Source organism: Orcinus orca, chromosome 17, assembly GCF_937001465.1.
Source record: "Orcinus orca chromosome 17, mOrcOrc1.1, whole genome shotgun sequence".
Taxonomy (NCBI): domain Eukaryota; kingdom Metazoa; phylum Chordata; class Mammalia; order Artiodactyla; family Delphinidae; genus Orcinus; species Orcinus orca.
In genome coordinates, this window is record NC_064575.1 from 34,135,774 (window position 1) to 34,153,385 (window position 17,612).

The 17,612-nt window shown below is 40.6% G+C and overlaps 2 protein-coding genes across 37 annotated transcripts in view; one reads left to right on the top strand and one right to left on the bottom strand.

The window, feature by feature from the left end:
* The window catches only part of LOC125961818 (metabotropic glutamate receptor 7-like), a 411,772-nt gene that overhangs the window by 186,582 nt on the left and 207,578 nt on the right, over positions 1-17,612 (bottom strand). For 5 of the 35 annotated variants that reach the window (XR_007472841.1, XR_007472833.1, XR_007472832.1 and 2 more), the window contains one exon: positions 5,694-5,942. The exons of the other annotated variants lie outside the window; for them this stretch is intronic. The gene's annotated coding sequence lies outside the window, so the exon portion shown is untranslated. Of the gene's footprint in view, positions 1-5,693; positions 5,943-17,612 lie in introns of those variants that run through there. 35 annotated transcript variants of the gene reach the window in all.
* Positions 1-17,612, top strand: part of LOC125961808 (UDP-N-acetylglucosamine--peptide N-acetylglucosaminyltransferase 110 kDa subunit-like) — a 250,670-nt gene that overhangs the window by 138,873 nt on the left and 94,185 nt on the right. The window lies entirely within an intron of this gene.

Sequence of the window (17,612 nt, forward strand, 5' to 3'; positions counted from 1 at the left end):
AATTTTTTTAAAAAAGAAATTCATACTTAAAATTCGAAACAATTTAAATGTCCATCAACAGGAAAATGCACATATAAATTATTGGATTTCCCTACATGGGAATCCTACGTAGCGAGGAAAGTACATGAACTAGACAGATCTTTACGTGTCAGCATGGATGAACCTAGCAAAGATAACACTAAATAAAGCAAGTAACAAGAGAAAACAAAATAGAATACAATATGCAGTTTAAGAGTACTTAAACATGTAGCCTACATAGAAAGACATCCATGCCAGTGATGGAGACCAAGTTCAGAAGAGTGGTTACCCAGGGTCAGCTGGGGAGTGGCTGTGCTTGGGAAAGTGGTCACACCAGAGACTCTTCAACAGGAATGGTAATGTTTCACTTCACACGCTGGCTGGAGGACGGAGGAGTGTCTGCGATGTTATAATGTGAGCACGCTGCATGTAAAACCCATTGCTGACCACACCTAGGGGAACTGATGCGTGGGAGCTGGTAGTGGGTGGAGCCATCCAGAAGGTGGTGGTAGAAGAGGAACGTTGTACACGTAACGCCTAAGGCCTGACCAGAGGACGATCACTGCTCTAGAAACTGGACACAAATCCAACTTCTACGGCCAATCTTAGAAGACAAACTGAGGCATATTTAAAATTTTAACACTTTATGTGCGCAAAAATACATTCAATTCAGGCAGCACAAAGCGGAAGAGGTGAGGAGCACTCCAGCCACAGGAGCTGCAGAGATGTTTATTTTAAAAGGGCAAAGGGCAGAAGCAAAGCAAGGAAACGAGTGATTTGCTATGGCTTTAACGCCTAGTTGGTGGTTTGTGACTGGGTGTCCTCAGCGGTGTTCGTCACCCTGAGGCGCTGACAGGCTTAGATTTTGGTTGGTTTAAGTAGGCGGCCGCATCGCTAGAGCCACCGCAGGCTAACGGCCTCCTTGCAGGGTTAATTTACTAACACCAATTGTCTGAGTCCTTCCTCTTACTCAGTCACTTCACTTCCTACGCCTCAGTTTCTCTTCTCTAAAGTGGATATTCAGTAGTAAATTCTCTGTGGAGGTGTCAGGACAAAACAAAGTGATTATTAGGAACCACGATCATGTCCTGAATGCACGGAACACGTCACCGTTTGCCAACCACTGTGTCAAGTCAGCAGAAACGACAGAAATTAAGAGCTCTCCGCAGAAATTCACACACCCGTGCACCAGGTAAGGGACCACAGGCAGACGTTCACTCAGCCTTTCCTGCGTGCCTCAAGGAGTTCACGCTCTCTCCTGGGCGGGGCGAGCAGAGACACTTTGAGGGAGTTTAACTACTTTTAAAATGCGCTGATACAACCATGTCTCACTTTTGTTTGGATCAGTCAGCAAACGCTTTTTGGAAACCCCAAATTCTCCACACCTCCTACCTTTTGCGCTGCCGTAGTCTCGAAGCTGCCGACACCGCTCCTCAAGCCGCGTCGTCAGGGGAGGCGGGTCTGCGCGCGGACGCACGGCGAGCGCGCAGAAGTCTTCGAGCCCCGCCCCCACGGGCCCGCCCGGAGGCTTAAACCGCAACCCCGCGGCTCGGGAGGCAGTTGATGCCCGCGCCAACACCAGGCCGCGTGTGGGCTCCGGACCGCGGCATGGAGGGCCCGGCCTAGCTGGGGCCCGTGGCCCTATGTCTACGGGCCGCGGCCGCCGGGCGGTGGGCGCCCGAGGGGCCGGGAGGCGAGCCGGAACCCACAGGCGTGTGTGGGCATCCTGTCTGCAGCCAGCGTCCCCGAGGCCGCGCTCAGGCCATGATCACTCGGTGAAGCTGCGCCCGGACAGCACGGCCGACTCCTTCTCGCGCTCTGAGGACCTGTGCGCGATGCAGGACTCAGTGCCTCTGCCCTCCGTGTGGGCTTCCCTGAGGGAGGGCCTGCTGGACTTAACGCCGACTGCCTCCGCGGGTAGACTGGGCGCCGCTCCTGAGCACCCTCTGCCCCTGATCTGTATCCAGAGCTTCTTCCAGCCACGGCTTGTCGAGACAGGTTTGTACTTCCCGCTTCCAGGGGCCCTCGTGTGGGCGCTGAGAAGCGGGGTTTTAAATGGTTAAAGGTGGAGGGTGGGCACTAGAATCGGTGCCCAGTGCCCGGGTGTGCGTGCACTAGACGGGGCGTGCGGCCTAGGACTCCTGCCAGCTCGGTGACCCTGGCCGAGTGCCTTAAGGCTTCAAGGTCTCAGTGTTCTCATCTGTAGCATGGGCGTAACAGGACCCAGCCTCCGTGGCGGTTACAAGGATGCACTGTGTTAATGCTTCTAGACTCTACAAAGTAGAACACTTAGCACAGTTTGGAGCATTGTTAATTGTTGCACAGATGTTACCTGGTCTGTTGAATGACTTTGCCTGGTACACACCAAAGCGATTAGGAAATGGATATATCCCAGCTTCATTTCCTTTCCATTCAAACAGGGCTCAGGAAAACAAAAATTGTTTTCAATAGGTGTATCATATATAGTGGAAAGAGCACCGGTGTGAAGGCAGCTTAGGGTTTGAATTCCAGAGCTTATACTCTCTGTGGCCTGGACAGGTTTCTTTTGCACTACAATCCACACACTTGTAAAATGACATTAAAAACCACTCTTTCTGTGGGTTCTTAGAATTTAGCAGGTTATGTGGGTAAAGTATCCTGGCACTTGAATGAGTTGTCAGAACCAAGGGCTGCTGGAGACCATGCTTCTGCCCCTTCTTCTGGGCAGCAAGTAAACACAAGCACAGGAGTCAGTGCTCTGGAAGAAGTGAGTTCTGCTGCTACAGAGCACAGAATCTCTTTTTTCTTTGATTTAATTTTTATTCTATATTGGAGGATAGTTGATTTACAATATTGTGTTAGTTTCAGGTGTACAGTAAAGTGATTCAGTTATACATATATCCATTCCTTTTCATATTCTTTCAGATTCCCGTACACTTTGTTACAGGATATGGAGTAGAGGTCCCTGTGCTACGCAGTAAGTCCTTGTTGATTATTTTATATATAGTCGTGTGAATATGTTAATGCCAAACTCCTAATGTATCCCAACCTGCCATCTTTCCCCTTTGCAGAGCACAGAAACTTGGAAGGGCAAGTTCAGGGTAGGATTCCTGGAGGAAGTGCCGTCCTTTCTAAGGATATGTAGAAGCTCCTGGGGTGGCAGGAGAGAGCAGTGTGTGTTGAAGTTTGAGAAATGTAAGAAAATATGGCAAAACTAATGTACAGGACTGGAACTCAGGGTTTGGGAAAGAAATGAGAGTCGATACTGAAAACTTAGTGGGGCCCAACAGAAAGGCGCCTTGTTTGTCCTGTCAGAAGTTTGGATGTTTATCCTGAAGGCTGCGGGAAACACCAAAGAACAGTGAAATGGATTTCTGGTTTAGAGGCTCACTTGGACCTCCATGTGGAAGGCAGTTGATTGGGTGCAGGGTGAATTGTAATCTAAGGGTCCCACTTAAGTTATAAAAGGTGGGACCGGGTTTTGCAGATCTGAGAGAGAATGGGTGAGGCCTGGTGACCAGTTAGAAAAGGGAGGGCAGCAAGCGTGGGTGACAGTTTACAGCTGCATCTTTTTGAGAGATACAGAGCACAGTAGAAAGGGATTGGGGGTGGCGAGAGGATCTTACTTCATCTTCAGTGCTTTAGAGGGGCCTGGTAGATAGGTCTGGGCCCAAGGTACAGATGTGGGCTTTTGGGAGGACAGGTGTTTGAAGGCATGGTAGAGACTTCGGTTATCCACAAGAATATCCAAAGAATCATAGGTCTGAGAGTTTTTTTAAGTGGGTATATTTGAGGATGTTTATAAGCTGAGAGAAAGTAGCCAACAGAGGAAGGGTGTAAAGATCTAGGAGAGGAAGTGATTGTTCATTTGTTTTTGAAAGCTGAATACTTATCGTGTGCCTGGCCCTTTTCTTAGATCTGGGGTTCACACCATCTGTTATCTCTTCTGCAAGGACAGTTGAATTCATGCCCCGGTGAACAGAAGTCAGATTATTCTTTGCATCCCATTCAGGTGTAAGAACTGTTTTGTACCTCTGAAGGGAAGCAAGCTCTATCCTTTGGTCACCTGCTGATGATAATAGCATTGGCTGAGTCCTGACCATTTACAACGAAGGCACTTGTGTAGGTAATAAGTTCCAGGAGGGCCCAAACTGAGTATGTCTGTTTCAGCATTTAGCATGGTTTAGCATCTGAGAGGCCGGTACATTATTGGCATATAGTAGACTTAAAAATGAATATTTGTGGATTGTCTGAATGAGTGGATGTGTGTGATTCACATCCTATTTGCAGGTCCTATGCCCTGCAATGGATTTTCAGTGTCAGGTTGTGAAAGTATTTATGACGGGGATTGGCATTGTTCCCTATCTAATGGATAAAGATTACACATGAAAGGACTTTACACTGACATCCTAAAAGCCTCATAGGAATTACTTAACAAAAAAATAAAATTGGATTCTGTATAATTTCTAATTTGTAAGCTGGCCAGAACACTGGTATTTCAGCCAGTCCTCTGGTAGTTCCGATGACGTCCCCATGATCACCCAGGCATAATCAGAATGGCTTTAGGATTTGGGAGCCAAAATGTTCCTCAGTATTTACGGCTTTGCTCGTCCATTTAAGAAAATGGACTATTGAAAAAATAGCTTCAGACACAATATGGCATTTTATGATTTAGCATGAAATCTGAGAAATATAGAGGTTATCGGAAGCCTGCAGTGGTAACGTTCCCTCTGCTATTGAAGTTATTGTCTTTAAACAAAGATTCTACATCACTAATGCTATATATATATATTTTATGATATTCAGGTTAATTTCCAATTCTAAGGAAGTAACTGGTTGGTTGGTATGAGAGATGGTGTGGCTTCCAAAGGTGAAAAGTATTATTTTGTTGTACTTTCTGGCTACCTAAGGATGGGAGAGGCCCAGGACACTGCAGTCAGTATATTATGTGGAGCAGGTTATATTGTGGTTTATTTATGAACTTTTACATGTTTATTTTCTTCTTTGCGGTATGCGGGCCTCTCACTGTTGCGGCCTCTCCCGTTGAGGAGCACAGGCTCCGGACACGCAGGCTCAGCGGCCATGGCTCACGGGCCTAGCCACTCCGCGGCATGTGGGATCTTCCCGGACTGGGGCACGAACCCGTGTCCCCTGCATAGGCAGGCAGACTCTCAACCACTGTGCCACAAGGGAAGCCCACATGTTTATTTTCTATGCAAGTTTGTGTGCTCCTTTTTGAGTTTTGGTAGATAAGTGTTTTGTAACTTTGGAATACTTGGAGTTATATATATATATATTTTAATGTAGTAGTTAAAGCCGTGGAGAGTGTACTAGTCTACCTAGGTTCAAATTCTGGCTTTACCCTATGACTTCCCTGTGGCTTCCTCTGCTCACCTATTAAAAAGGAGGATAATAAGACTGCTGTGGTACTAAGTGCTATTTAAGCATTTGCTATAATGATCATGTATACTCGAAGGCAAGGAACTTGCCCCTTGATCGTCTCTGTATTCTTAGTGCTTAAGAATTCCTAGTGCTTTCCTAGTGCATTGTCTTAGGATAGAGATAGCTCAGTATAGTTCTTCTCACTATAAAGTACTGTTATGTTGAAAGTCTTTGCTTGTGTACGAAAAATCTATGACATATCTGTTGAGGACAAGGAAAGGAATAGTTTTAAAACTGCAATGGATAACAAAAGATTGTATGATGTAATGCCTTTATTATGTAATTATAAAACTAACAAATGATCATGGTAGAAAATTTGAAAAACTCCTAGACAAAAGAGAGATCAACAAAATTTGGAGTAACTTTCAGAGTGTAGAGTTGTCCATGAATATTAGTGCTTTCATATTTTCCAGGACTTTAAGTAGACTCTGCTTCTTAAGAGTCTATTCATGATATTTTACTTTAATGATGTTTTCATCATGGGGACACACACACACAGAAATCTGTTAAAAAAAAAAAGAAAGGCATGTAAATCACTGATGTTTCAGATAGCCACATGAAATAAAGTGAGAAAGGTCAACAAGCTGAAAGAATGTGGAGTAGCTTCTCCTTAATTGCTTACATAACTCTGATAATTACCTCTTTGTGGATAAAGTAATTAATGGGGAATCTAATTCAAGAAAAATGTATGAACTTCAAGCCTTCTCAAAGCCAAGTATTTCTTTCCACAAAAGGTTACTTTCCACGGCCATGCTTCCTTATTACCAGACAGGAAAAGAGTATTGTATGGCAAAGGATCTTCCTGAAGGAGGGTGCTTCCCACACTGATTGTCATAAATGACTTCAGAATTACTGTTGCTGTATTACCAAAATCTTAAACTAGGATATTTTTGACAAATGCGGTCCTTAGTTAATTTTTAGAGCTACAAACTGTCAGATGGCTCTGAAATAACAATTGTCTGGCTATTCTTCAGGGTGATCACAATATGGAAATGACCTTGAGGTATCACTAAAAAGCAGGAAGGTGTGAGTCTTCCTTTGGTGCCAGAGTGAAATGCGAGTTGGAGTTGGAGTTGGAAAAGAGGCCCACAACCAAGTGATAGAGAAGGAAATGTGAGGTCATCAGTGAAAAACCAGGTTGAAGTTAAGGTGAAGAGGCATGAGGAAATGGGCAACTGTTCCAGTATTACAAAGATCATCAAGAAGCATATCCATGAATGTGGTTTGTATTGCAATCTGCTGAAAAAGAGACAAATATCCTGGCCTGGCCTTCATGGAGATTGTATTTTATTGATTCTGATAATAGATTATTGTTGAAAAGGGCCTCCTATAAATTATAACCATGCAAAGGCAGCAAGATAATTTATTTTTCTTTATGTATGTGTTTCTCATTCCTACTCACTTCTCTCTTAGGGGAAGAGAAAATCACACACACAAAAAAATGTCAAGTCTCAGCTATTCCTTTTCAAAATAATCTTTTTTGCAAATTCCAGTGGAGGCAATAGGTTAACTGTTAAGATTTGTAAGGCCGAAAAACTAGATTTTTACAAAGTGTAGCCAAATTCCATTCCATAAATAATAGCTTTGGAAAGAATATGTGCTGATGCAAAGTTGGAAAAAGCTGGTTTTCCTTCCGTGAATGGCTTCACTGTGTTGGGAGAAGAGGCAGAGAAGAAATCAAAGTAATTAAACATGGGGTGAGTTTTCCCGATAGGGGACTCTAGTGCTTTAAAATAGACTAGATAATCCTAGGGATAATCTGAGGGTAGAACAGACCAATGCCTCATTTCCAATCTGGTACCCTGGAAGAAAACAGTGTATTTCCTTTGAGGTCTTGAGAGGTTTTTCTTCTGCTTTGTTTTGGTTTTGGTTCATTTTGTAATCAACCTTATTAAGGTATCATTTACATACAATAAAATGCAGACATTTTTAGTCAACGGTTCAGTGACTTTTAATTAATGTATACATTTGTTTAACTACCACCCCCATAAAGATAGATAACAATTCTAAAACCCTAGAAAGTTTCCTCCTAGGCTTTTGCAAAAGTATCCCCATCTCCCACCCCAAGGCAACCACGGATCTGTTTTTTATCTTTAGAGATGACTTTTGCCCAGTTTAGAATCTCATGTAAGTTGAATAATACAGTGGGTGCCCTTTTGATCTGGCGTTACTTGCTCAGCATATGGTTTTTGAGATGCATTCATGTTGGGATGTTTTAAACCAGGAGTTTAGCCTGGGTGTCTGAAGGCACCTATAGGTACAGCTGAGTCTCTGGCATTGTCACTGTCTGTTCTGGCATTGTCACTGTCTGTTCTTGGCTCAGTATTTTCAACTTTACTAAGAAGCACAAGGTTGAAGTAAGGAAGATCATTGTCAGTATAATGGAGGTGAAGTGGGTTCTGTTATATAATATTCTCAGCAAAAATTGACCTGCTTGGAATCATTGTGTTGATAATCGACAAGGATTCTCTTCCTCCAAAAGCCTTGATACTATATAAAACTTCTAAAGGACGCTGTCCTAGGACCCTTCTTTTAGTTTTCATATTTTGGGAAACATTTCTGGAAAATTCAAATGCTCGCAACCTGAAAGAAGCAATTATTCACCTGAAGCCTAACTCTGCTAAAGTTGAGTTGTCCGACCGTTACATGCTGATAGAACCCAAATAGCCTTGCAAAACAATGCTCTCTTATTGGATATAAGCATATAGATTGTTTAAGGTGTAGGTGTGTATGCAGTAAAGTGAAAAAACAAAGAATCTTTGAGTTTCCCTTGCTGTTTTTTTTTTATTTTGTCATTTAAGTTTCTATAGCGTATGCTAATAGTTCAGGGAAACCTCAGGTTAGTTTTAGGTCCACTCTTTACATAAATGTTGAAGTACTCCATACCCACCTTTTTTCTACCTTCCTTCTTTTCTTCCATCTTTCCTTTCTAACTTCTTATAATCCATTATACTTAATCCTGCATTTGCTGAGGTGGCAATTAGTGTAGGAAAATACTGTGAAATTTTGCTGTTCAGAATGCATGTTGACCGAATTCTATATTGAGAAAAGGTCTGAATTTACCCAGAGTAACCCTTTCTCAGAGTCTTTGAATAAACGCCATAGAAAGTGGGCTATATATAATATCCTGACAGGTATGTAGAACTCATAGCAATTGCCCTAAAGAGCTTACCTAGCGTAGATGCATATGAATGCATTTAATGATTGTTTTATTGGCAGCAGTGCCGACATACACAGTCTGTTTTGTTTTATATCATTCTCATTACCTGCTGTTTACCACTGTATACATTGCTAATGGCGTGGTTTCTATGGCTTGTGAATTTCACGGCCAAATAATATGTAATTTATTGCACAATTCAGTGTAGAAGATGGAGATTCCATAACTTTTTGTGAGCTCTTTGCCCCTTTGGAATGTATTACACTGAGATCAGGCAAAGTAATAAATTTATTTCAAATGTGCATGATAGCTAAACATCAATTAGGACTGATGGGCAATATTTCTTCTTCCAGCAACATAACAGTTTTTAAAGACTAAGCCATTGAACGTGGAGTCACTGAACATGGGACTCAGTTCACTGGGATCCTTCTTAGAAAAATAAAGGACAACTTGAATTGGATTTGTGTGGCTTATTCAAGTAGTAACTAATCAGCTACATCTTGGTAAACTTAATTTGTCACAGTCGTTCGGTATTTTATTAACTCTCTTCCCCTTCTTCCCCCGAGTCTCACAAGAACGGATCATGAGTATCTTAAAACATATTAAGTCATCTTCCATCCCTGTTAATCTAACTACAAATGCACACTTTCCTTATCCAATGTAACTTACTGTCTTTTAGAGTGGCTGGGGTTTTAATTCTCTACAAAATTAAAACCAGCAAAGAGAAACATTTTCAAGGAGTCACCACATTGTAGCGCTTTAGAAAGAAGACTTTAGAATTAAGGGCAACTATATCATTTTATAGCTAAAGCACCTGAGGCCTAAAGTAGGAAGGTAACCATCAAGGTCAGGGAAGGGGTAGAAGATCAGGTTTCAAGCTGAGGAAGAGTCTACAGGGACTCAATCTGAGCAGGTCGGAAACTGAAAGAGACCACAAATGTTCTAGGAAGGCTGGCATCTGGCCTCAAGTGTGGCATTCAGACAGGGAGTGGGCCCGGGGGGAACTGCGCTTCTGCAGTAGGCAGAGAAGTCCACTTCCTCTCCGGAAAGTGCCACTGACATCAGGGAGTTGAGGGGAAAGAGCAATGAATTCCAGTCCACCTGAGAAAGCAGGCCAGTTTGATTAACTCTGAATTTAGGCTTATTTCAGATACTTCTTGAGAAAGAACTTGGACAAGAGAAAGTCCCATGCAGCCTCTTTTAAATCCATGCCCAGTATTTTCTGGTGGAGCTGCTTAAACGCTCCAAGTGACTCCAGTATTTTAATTTCACTCTGTATTTAATCCTGACAGTTCTATGATTGACTATTTAATGGTCAAATGAGTAGGGTCACAAAAGAGTGTGAATGTATTTTACAGGATGAGGATGGGCGGAGTGGAGCAGTCTGGAATAGGATACCAATAAAAACGGATCTTGGTAAAGAAGAACGTCTATTAGAAATGGAGAGGAATTCGCAAGGAAATTAGTGCCTGACACCACGCCCGTCTCTCTGCAGGTTTAGAAGCTAGTTTCTAATTTTATTTTCATAGGAGATGTGCCTGTGATGAATTGTCTTTTACCTCCACACTATTTATCACATGGACATATTGTGAAGTTTGTGTGAGAGAAAGCAAGTATTAGAATGTGTCTTGCAAGGAGCTATAAACACTTCCTGGAACAATCTAGGATAGAAGGAAAAGGAAAGGAAGGTGGAAACAAAGGAGAAAGACAGCTAGTGATGCTGGAGTCTCTCGCTGGGATTTGTGGTATCTCGTTTTGAAACTAACTACAGAAAGTCAGAACTTGACTGATTGTTTCTTGATCACGGTTTGTTTTCAGTTTTGTTTTTTTCTTGCTCTCTCATCAGTTATTCCAGCCAGTGCCAAGTCATTTTCAGTTTCAGTAAGCATGCCTGTCTTGTTTCCATTTGCATTATTCATGCAAACGTTGATTGAACTGATGACCCCGAGTTATCACGGAAATAAGTGGATAAACCTAAATAAAATCTAACAGCACAAAAGAGTAATAATAAAATATATCAAAAATTAGAATGCATTAAAACAAATGGAAGAAGAAAAAGTAGTAAAAGAAATTTAAGATCTCAGCATTGCTTGAGAAGCAGTAAAAGAGCTAATAAGTCATGGTACATGTGTAACTGCTACTTGTGTAAAATTAACAAGCTAATGTAACGGAAAATGGAATTTGAACAAATCTCGAAGAAATAAGAGCAAAAGGAACATAACAAGGTGGGACAAACAGTAAACAAGGAGTAAACGGTCTGTAAGAAAATACATTAACTGTAAATACTCAAATTAAAGGACAAGGATTATTGAAACAAACAAAAAACATAATTCTATGCCACCTACAAAAGACAAGAGTCAGATTGAAAATGAAAGGATTCAAAAGTTATGTCATAACAACAGTAAAATTGAAGAAGATTTTTTAATGTTAACATAGATTTCAAAGCAAAAAGTATCACTGGCGATAAGGCAGGATAATAAAACCCACTGTTACTTTACAAGGAATATATTATAAATCTAAACTTCAATGCAATATATGAAGGGAAATTCCAAAAATCTAAGTAGAAATAGAAAAATCTAAATTACCTAGATCAGTAACATAGAACCACAACAACAAATCAGCAGATTATAGGAGATCTGAATACCATCATGAAAAACTTTGGCCTAAATTTACATAAAACACTGCACCAACAATGATGGAATATATATATTACGCAGAAATTTTTAGGTACACATGGCACATTTATAAAATTGACTATATTCTGGTTATAACACAAGACTCTGAATAAGCAAGAAATTTAAACCTATATAACCAATACTTTCCCAAATAGTTGGATATTAAAAACATACTTCTGATCATTATGTAGGTCAAAGATAAAGTCGCAATGGGAATTAGAATTTTATTAATTCAATGATAATGAAAATACGCCATAACAAAACCTGTGGGTTGCAAATAAAGCTGTGGTCATAGAGAAGTTTATGTATTCCAGTTATACTCTCTAAATGTAAAAGGGAAAGGAATAAAGCAACTAGAAGATAACCTATCACCCTGAGGTAGGCAGCTCCTGAACTGTACCTGTTGGGGAAGGCAGGGCAGAACTTCAGGAGGCCAGCTGGGAGCACGGTGAACACCATGTCAGGAGCAGTCTCCAAGAAAGAGAATTTAATGTACAAAGGGATGCCTAAAATATATTTAAGAGCTAGCACCCTGACCCCTCTTAAGGATGACTTGTGTTGCTGGGGAAAAAATAAGAAGTGCTCGATGTAGAAGGTGAATAGCTTTATAATTCCCAGGAGAATCTTGGTACCAGGACCACACAAGAAAGAACTTGGAGTCCCCATGGCTAATCCAGCAGAGAGAAAAGGAGGAACAGAGATGCGAGAGAAAATAAAGGGAACTCTTGGTGCAATTCGGTGCTGCTGCAGGCCCAAGTCCAGGTATGTGCTCTCTATCTCCACATCTTAAATAAAAGCCACCATGTTCCTCAGTCTTTCAGGTACTTAGAATTTCTCTTTAGAACCTGAAAATGGGGTCAGGTTTCCTGTCTGCATTGCTACAGTACAAAATAGAGGCAGGATGTTTGAAATAGTTCTCCATCTGGCAGAGGAGGCCTTGAAGCTGTGAGCCACTCACTGCACACCAGCAGGACATGAAGGATTCTTGAGCAGATCTGAAGCTTCTGGGAGCTACTGGGAGGCCTTTGAGGAGTTAAATCCCATAGTAAATACTGTACCTTCAATGGCCCCTTCTCCCTCTCTGTCCAGTCTTCCTCCACTCCCGTGGGGGCCCAAAGGGGTTTAATGAGCACTCTTTGACTTGTACTTGGTGGTCCCAGAACTTGAGGTGGGCTTGGAGACTTCCATGAAAAGTCTGCCTTCCATCTACTGGCTTGGGTTTCTTGGGCTCTCTGCTCCAGGCTAATCCCTTCAACCTGCTTTTTCCATTTCTGCCAATAATCCCCCTCTCCAGACCTTCCTAATGCTCTTCTGGGGCGGGAGGAGACTTACTGAGGGCAATGTTTATTTCTAGAGGGAGAGGTGACCACATGACTTCACAGTGGTCGTCCCCTTGATTATTCAGTTTCTGTCTAGATTAGTCGTGGGTGTTTGTGCACCCCAGCCTCACCCCCAGGAGGCTTTAGAACACTGTCCTTATCTCAGCACTGAGCCTCTCTCTAGCCTCCTTCCCTCTCTCTCCTTACCCATCTTTACCCATAGACTCGAGGCTTTCTGCACTTCTGATGAAGATAAGTACTTCACAGAACCTCTGCTACAGAACCAAACATATTGAAATGACTCTTTACGAAGATACTGAAACAACAGAAAAAGAATACATGACGATTGTTTCTCCTGAGGGTTCAGTTACCTAGGGGGCCTTTAGCAAACTTTGATAAATCTAACCTTTCCTTCCTTGGCAATAGTTGATCACACTGTGAGGAAAACAAGTTAGAGAATGGAAAAATAATATTTGGATTTCAACGAAATAATAAAGATGCAGGGGCTATCTTTGACTTTTGCAAGGTGAGAAGACAGTTTACATTTTGATTATTTGATGGCAGGAATCCCTTTTAAAACAGGGCCAGTCTGCATGATGCCTTTAAAAATCAACCTTTTCAAATATAGCCATAACCCCCACAAGATTTCTTGATTTCTCTGGGGTCAGATAAACCGTCACATTTCACAGTGGTGCCCTGTACATGAAAGTGATAAACATAACCTGGAAGCACAGCAGTGGCTAAAAATATGGAGCTGGTAGCCATTCGTTGAAATTATTTTTTGCTTTTAATTCATTGCATAAAATGCTAATGTCCAAATTAAGGCAGGTACATCTTACCAACCGTCAAGAGCTTCAACCCTGCTAACAGCTAAGTATGCACTTTTAAACCCTACTTTAACTGCTCCAGAAACTTACTGGGTTTCTTTAATGCCTCTTTTACTATTTCCTTTGTGTCATTTTGTTTTTCTTTAAAAACACAGCTGTGTGATCTTGGGGAAGTTATATTATTTCCTTGAGACTTGGTTGCCTTCTCTGTGCATATCTGGGTATAATTTTAGTATTGCTCAATAAAATTTTTGTTGATAATGAAAATATTCTATATCTGTACTATGTAAAGCAGTATTCTACAGCTACATGGAGCTAATAAACATCTTTGAAATATGGCAAATGCAACTGAGGAACTGAATTTTTAATCTTATTTTTAAATTTGTTTAAATATAAATAACGCCACGTGGCTAGCATCTGTTGACAGTACAAATCTACATAATATTTTAAGGACACTCTCCACTCAAAAACTCTACCATTCATTAACTCAACCTAAATATTTTTGCCCCCTGACAAACAGAAAATAATTTATGCTTCCCTTGAAATTATCTGTCAAGTCCTTTATCAGTTTGGGGACATTATATTCTTAAAATTCACTTTGCTTTATGAAACTTTAATAATGTTGGAGTTCCCTGCCCTTGGTACCACCTTTGTGATGATGGGAAATATTGTGGATGATCAAGGGCCATTTCAAGAGATCATGGAGAGAAATCTCCTTTTGGATTTAATTTCATTATGAGGATGTCAAAATGCTAAATTACTTAAAATAAAACCCATACCGTTTTTATGCTAAGTTATATTCTACATGTAGCTGGAAAAATGTTAAAAAGATTTTTAAAGAACTGTGCATCTATTTTTGAAGCTGATTTGGCTGTTCAAGCCTTGTTAGCACTTTATCCATCTCAGTGCTATTTCACTTAGTAAACAAATGCAGTTGCCATAATTGCTGCATATGTGTCTGTGTTCCCTTCTAGGCTATATGTTTTTGAAGTTAGAAACTATATTTATATCACAGCCCCTATGTATAGCACAATATCCATTGCTAATTCAGATTGTGTTTTAAGATATGAGACAAAATTTAAGACTTTTATTATAGTCATAAACATCTAGCAAACCAACCAGAAAATAAAAACTAATTTTCAATAGGTTGTCCAAGAACAAAAAAGAGAGGAATACCTAGTGCAAAATCATATCTCTGCTAACTACTGTTGGATTTAGAGCACACACATGCTAAACTTATTTTAAAATATCTTCTCATCAAAGATTTGAGGTTGGACCTGAAAATATTATATCAGAAGTGAAAATAATTATGTGGTCTGACCAGCATGGATCATACAAAGTAAGTGTATACTATATATAAAGTAGATAAACTACGAGGGCCTACTGTATAGCACAGGCAACTATATTCAACACCTTGTAATAACCTGTAAAGGAAAAGGATCTGAAAAAATAAATATATATATCTGAATCACTTGGCTGTACACTTGAAACACAACATTGTCAATCAACTATACTTCAAGTAAAACAAAACAAAACAAAGTGTAAAGGGAAGTATAGTTTTATAAATTCACCTCTGATATCCAATGAACCAAGTGAAAGACAACAGAAAGTACAACTTTCTAGGAGACAGGACATGGCCGGCAAACCAGGCCGTTACCCTCGGTAACGGTCATACCTGCCAAAAAAATATACAGACTAGCCTGCATTCATGAATTCATAGGAATTCTTCATTTATCTGGCATTATTAGGCAATGAAGTATTGTATGTTAGGAAAAGTTTTTTTTTAAATGACAAATTTAAGAGGAGTTATTTTAACCTTCACTCGGTAATTTTTTTCTAAAATTAAGAAATGTATCCACTGGTGTATCTAATGTTTCCGTGATAACTCGGGGTCATCAGTTCAATCAACGTTTGCATGAATAATGCAAATGGAAACAAGACAGGCATGCTTACTGAAACTGAAAATGACATGGCACTGGCTGGAGTAACTGATGAGAGAGCAAGAAAAAAACAAAAATGAAAACAAACTGTGATCAAGAAACAATCAGTCAAGGTCTGACTTTCTATACTTAGTTTCAAAAAGAGATACCACAAATCCCAGCGAGAGACTCCAGCATCATTAGCTGTATTTCTCCTTTGTTTCCACCTTCCTTTCCTTTTCCTTCTACCCTAGATTGTTCCAGGAAGTGTTTATAGCTCCTTGCAAGACACATTCTAATACTTGCTTTCTCTCACACAAACTTCACAATATGTCCATGTGATAAATAGTGTGGAGGTAAAATACAATTCATCACAGGCACATCTCCTATGAAAATAAAATTAGAAACTAGCTTCTAAACCTGCAGAGAGAAGGGCGTGGTGTCAGGCACTAATTTCCTTGGGAATTCCTCTCCATTTCTAATAGACGTTCTTTACCAAGATCCCTTTTTATTGGTGTCCTGTTCCAGACTGCTCCACTCCACCCATCCTCATCCTGTAAAATACATTCACACTCTTTTGTGACCCTACTCATTTGCCCATTAAATAATTAATCATAGAACTGTCGGAATTAAATACAGAGTGAAATTAAAATACTGGAGTCACTTGGAGGGTTTAAGCAGCTCCACCAGAAAATACTGGGCATGGATTTAAAAGAGGCTGCATGGGACTTGCTCTTGTCCAAGTTCTTTCTCAAGAAGTATCTGAAATAAGCCTAAATTCAGAGTTAATCAGACTGGCCTGCTTTCTCAGGTGGACTGGAATTCATTGCTCTTTCCCCTCAACTCCCTGATGTCAGTGGCACTTTCTGGAGGGGAGGTGGACTTCTCTGCCTACTGCAGAAGCGCAGTTCCCCCCGGGCCCACTCCCTGTCTGAATCCCACACATGAGGCAGATGCCAGCATTCCCAGAACATTTGTGGTCTCCTTTCAGTTTCCGACCTGCTCAGATTGAGTCCCTGTAGACTCTTCCTCAGCTTGAAACCTGATCTTCTACCCCTTCCCTGACCTTGATGGTTACCTTCCTACTTTAGGCCTCAGGTGCTTTAGCTATAAAATGATATAGTTGCCCTTAATTCTAAAGTTTTCTTTCTAAAGCGCTACAATGTGGTGACTCCTTGAAAATGTTTCTCTTTGCTGGTTTTAATTTTGTAGAGAATTAAAACCCCAGCCACTCTAAAAGACAGTAAGTTACATTGGATAAGGAAAGTGTGCGTTTGTAGTTAGATTAACAGGGATGGAAGATGACGTAATATGTTTTAAGATATTCATGATCCATTCTCATGAGAGTCGGGGGAAGAAGGGGAAGAGAGTTAATAAAATACCAAACGACTGTGACAAATTAAGTTCACCAAGATGTAGCTGATTAGTTACTACTTGAATAAGCCACACAAATCCAATTCAAGTTGTCCTTTATTTTTCTAAGAAGGATCCCAGTGAACTGAGTCCCATGTTCAGTGACTCCACGTTCAATGGCTTAGTCTTTAAAAACTGTTATGTTGCTGGAAGAAGAAATATTGCCCATCAGTCCTAATTGATGTTTAGCTATCACGCACATTTGAAATAAATTTATTACTTTGCCTGATCTCAGTGTAATACATTCCAAAGGGGCAAAGAGCACACGAAAAGCTATGGAGTGTCCATCTTCTACACTGAATTGTGCAATAAATTACATATTATTTGGCCGTGAAATTCACAAGCCATAGAAACCACGCCATTAGCAATGTATACAGTGGTAAACAGCAGGTAATGAGAATGATATAAAACAAAACAGACTGTGTATGTTGGCACTGCTGCCAATAAAACAATCATTAAATGCATTCATATGCATCTACGCTAGGTAAGCTCTTTAGGGCAATTGCTATGAGTTCTACATACCTGTCAGGATATTATATATAGCCCACTTTCTATGGCGTTTATTCAAAGACTCTGAGAAAGGGTTACTCTGGGTAAATTCAGACCTTTTCTCAATATAGAATTTGGTCAACATGCATTCTGAACAGCAAAATTTCACAGTATTTTCCTACACTAATTGCCACCTCAGCAAATGCAGGATTAAGTATAATGGATTATAAGAAGTTAGAAAGGAAAGATGGAAGAAAAGAAGGAAGGTAGAAAAAAGGTGGGTATGGAGTACTTCAACATTTATGTAAAGAGTGGACCTAAAACTAACCTGAGGTTTCCCTGAACTATTAGCATACGCTATAGAAACTTAAATG